Below are 4,734 nucleotides of genomic sequence, written 5' to 3' on the forward strand. Positions count from 1 at the left end.
CATTGTAATGTTTAAAAAGTTGATGTTTATAGTTTAAAAACTTTAATAACTTTATTTAATACAAAATTATTGTGATTTTTTTGTATAAATTTCTTATGATATTTGAAAAGTTTAATTTGTTGTTATGTTTAAAAATAGTTATAAAAAGTTTAATTTATTGTTATGTTTAAAAAGTTGATGTTCATAAACCTAAAAAAGTTGATGTTTATAAATTAAAAAGTTTAATATTTTTAGTTTAATACAAAATTATTGTGATTTTTTAATATACTTCTTATAATATATATTTTTGTATTAAATTTCTTATGATATTTGAAAAGTGTAATTTGTTGTTATGTTTAAAAATAGTTATAAAAAGTTTAATTTATTATTATGTTTAAAAATAGTTTTAAAAAGTTTACCTTATTGTGATTTTTTAAATATATTTCTTATATTTCTTATTGTGATTTTTATTGTGGTTTGTTTTTGTTTAAGTTTGATAATTAATAGAACAATTAGTAATGTATTGTTTGTCTTTTTTTTTTTTTTTAGAAAATGACAGACAATGCTTGGGATTTTTGTTGTTTACAAATGGTAATATGATTGATGGTATTGATGGGGTTGACTATAACCAACCACCAATGGGAGTTTTAGCATAAATGTGAACAGTGGAATTGCATTTGAACAATTCATTGAAATGGTTGGGATGTCACTTAATGTAGATATGGAAACAAATCAGTTAGAAATAATATATATAGACATCCTAACCTAGAACCTTTAGGATCAATACGGTTTATGCTATTCCCTATTCTGAATGCACAAGCTATGAACTTGATGTTCTCAATCGCGATGTCACTGCTAAATTTAGTGCATTTGTATGTAAATATAAATAGGATAGGGGTGGATATAAACTTGAATACACCATTTAGCCAGTTTGAAGATCTAACTGAATGTATTTATCCTGATCCGGAGTCAGTTGCATCGCCATGTGATAATGAAGATATGGCGGCTAACAACCAGTATAAAGATTTCAGAACTGAAACGGACGATGAATTTGAAGAGTTGGATTTCAATGGTCGTGAACATGAGTTATTTTCAATACTTTCAATGATTTGGATATGAATGTACTGGATAACATTCGAGAACATGAACCAATTGTAGCCCCTGTGGACGTTGACAATACTCAATTGTATAAAGAAATGATTTGTCAAGACAAAGAAATGCTACAACACGCAGTCAAATGTTTTGCTATTAAATGTCACGCACCATATGAGGTTGCGGAATCGACACCGACGATTTGGACAATTTAGTGTAAGAAGTGGGAGGAAGGTTGCAACTTATATGTTATTAACAATTTATTTCAAACATATTTTATAATACTAAGTGGAGTAAAAATTTAGATACGCACACGAGAAAATAAATAAATGGGATGCAAGATCTAGTAAACATGAAGTACAATCATACGATCGGTATGAAGGTGTGTTTCATGTGAAGACCGGACGTCATAGTCCCAATGCCAAAGGAGGAAATGTTCAAATATTGAGGCTAAACAAGTTCGAGCTGTACTGTTCACGTAACAAGTGGCAAGCGTTCGACATTCCATGCTCGCATTTTATGGCCGTTTGTTCACATTTTAACATGAACTACGAAGTCTTTATTAAGGACTACTATAAATTGTGAACGCATGCTGAATGTTACTCTCCTCAATTTCAACCTGTACCGCATGAAGATTACTGGATCACGCACCCTAATATGCCCGTCTTACATCATGATCCATCGTTGTTGAGAAAACCTGGTAGACCAAAAAGTTCACGTTATCACAACGAGATGAATTGGACAGAACCAGTCACTCGACAACGATGTGGATTTTGTAATCAGTTAGACCATAATCAAAGGAAGTGTCATTCGTTACTAAAACGGACTCCAAATAGTTAGGGATTGGGAAATAAATATATTTTTTTTGTTACATATTCATTTTATTGTATATTCAATTTTTTTATTACAAATTTTTTATTATAATTTATGGTATATTCAATTTTTTTATTATAATTTATTGTATATTCAATTTTTTATTGTAATCTATAAAGTTGTACATTATTCTTTTAATTGAGAAATAAATACTTCTTTTATCATGTATATTTAATTAAGTGTAGATACTTTTATTGTATATTCAATTTTTTATTATAATTTATAAAGTTGAACATTATTCTTTTAATTAAGTTGTACATTATTTACTTGAGAAATAAATAATTTTTTTATCATGTATATTTAATTTAGTTAATTAAGTTGTACATTATTCTTCTAATTGAGAAATAATTTTTTTTTTCTTTCAGATCATGGCTTTAAACCCAGGATCTGTTGATCCCAATGTTTTGTACTACCAGTCCATTCATTGATTATCTGTTGTATGACGAGATCGTACTACTGGAGGAATATCTTGCAGGTGTCTTAGTTCTCTAGTACACTATCCCCCTCCACCTTCGAATATTACCACTACTCCAAACATCTAGATTCTATGGGTTGCCAGATTGGGATTTATTCAGTTGGACTAGTATCTGATCACAACCTTGGTCGAAAGATGGAGGCCTGAGACGCATACATTTTATATGTCTGTTGGAGAATGCACTATCACTCTACAAGACATAAGAGTATTGTTGGGGTTACCTGTTGATGGTGAGCCAATCATCGGAGTGATGTATGATGACTGGTCACAAGTTTGTGTGACCCCACCTACCAACAAAATTAAAGGATTGAGGTTAAGTTTGATATGATTAGGAACACAATTCCGTGAGCACGCGGATGATACAGACGAGGAAACCGTCATAAGATATGCGACCTACCAACAAAGTTAAAGGATTGAGGTTAAGTTTGATATGATTAGGAACACAATTCCATGAGCACGCGGATGATACAGACGAGGAAACCGTCATAAGATATGCTCGAGCATATATACTACAAATGATGGGTGGAAGTCTGTTTTCCGAAAAATCAAGTCATTTTGTTTACTTGATGTTCTTGCCACTATTAGCCAACCTCTATGATGCGGGACGATATTCGTGGGGTGGAGCATGTTTGGCATGGTTGTATAGACAACGATGCAAAGCAACACCTGATGTTTGTGAGATAGCTGGACCTCTCATACTTTTGCAACTATGGGCTTGGGAACGATTTCCAGCAATTACTCCATAGCTACAACATGTCAATGATGCTCAGTTAGCTGGACGAGCCTACGGTTCTCAGTATATTATTTTAATTCAATTTAATTTTTATATCATTGATCTAGTTAATTTAGAATCTAAATTATCAATTTAAAAATTTAAGTGGAAAGACAAACTTTGAATGACTAGGACAGCCACACATGTAGTCAGCCAGTACAGATACATGTTTGATCTACTTCAACCTGATCAGGTACATTACACTGAACCAAATTGATTATTTTATACACATTTTTATTGTATTTATCTTTAATGTTCTCCAATATAATATTTTGTGTTTCAGGTCAAAATTATTATGCATACTTTGCCCAATTTCTATACGAATGGTCAAAACATATGGTAGACGCTGAGCCCTATATGTTTTCATATTGGAGAGTGGCATCTTCCTGACAGGGTGATGAGACAATTCGGTTTTCAACAGGATGTCCCATCGCCTTATAATACTGAACCGCTACTACATGATATCGACTTAAGGACTGTAAATTGGTTTGAAAAAGTTGCACATTTGGTAATGTGATGACACTATCGTGCAAGGTTTATTGGGGGTTTCTATTGAACAGTTTGACAGGGATATCACTCAAGACTACATTCATTAGTATAATAATATCATAAGGCGTTACGTCACTCGTCCAAGAGCAGTTGTGGGTCATCTGGTAAATGAATGAATATTATCTAATTGTTTTATAATTCACATCGATCGAACAATAGTAGACTCCGTGATGTTGCGAATGATCCGAACCAGGTTTTTGCTATATGTAGTGACAACCAAAGCTATATGGAGGAGGTACATATATGTACAATATACCTATTGTTCCTCAACAAGCTCCTAGACATAGAGGACCTGTTCGGAAAGAGGATGAGTTTGATGAGGTTGCCCATAATGTGGAAGAGTTGCCCCTGTGATACAGACGCAGAGTCAAACTGATTATGTTAGTCCAATGATGATGATGCCAGCATTTGGTTCAGGACTCAGAGGCTGGTCCTTCATCTTCATATGTGCATGGACATAGTCGGGGTCGTGGAGAGCATAATGAATATTTATATTATGAAGCGCCTGCAGAGGTACCAGAGCAACATCAAGAAGAACCAGAGCAACCTCAAGTTCGAAGTCGACGACGACAACCAGCTCGATATCGATGACGTCCGCCTTGTGGGACACATTGATTTTTGTAATTATTTTTATATAAATGAGATATTTTAATTTACTTTTTTTATTTTTATGAGATTTTTTTTATTTGTTCTTTTTAGAGTTAAGTTAAATAAAATAATAAAATATTTTTAAAAATTATTTTTATAAAATGGAAAAAAAAAGGTAAAGGTCGAATGGTTGGTCGAATTTTCAACACTCGACATATTAAAAAAAAAAACAAAAATATTTTTGTAAATAATTTTAGAACTACAATATTTTTATAAATTGTTTTTAAAATTACAATATTATTTTAATTTTTACTGCTTTGACGACGATTTCCATTGACCAAAGTCCGAAAATTGCCTCTAACAAAGATTACCTCCAACAATCATCTCCAACATCTAGCTCTGACGT

The sequence above is a fragment of the Benincasa hispida genome, chromosome 4 (genome assembly GCF_009727055.1).
Source record: "Benincasa hispida cultivar B227 chromosome 4, ASM972705v1, whole genome shotgun sequence".
Classification (NCBI taxonomy): domain Eukaryota; kingdom Viridiplantae; phylum Streptophyta; class Magnoliopsida; order Cucurbitales; family Cucurbitaceae; genus Benincasa; species Benincasa hispida.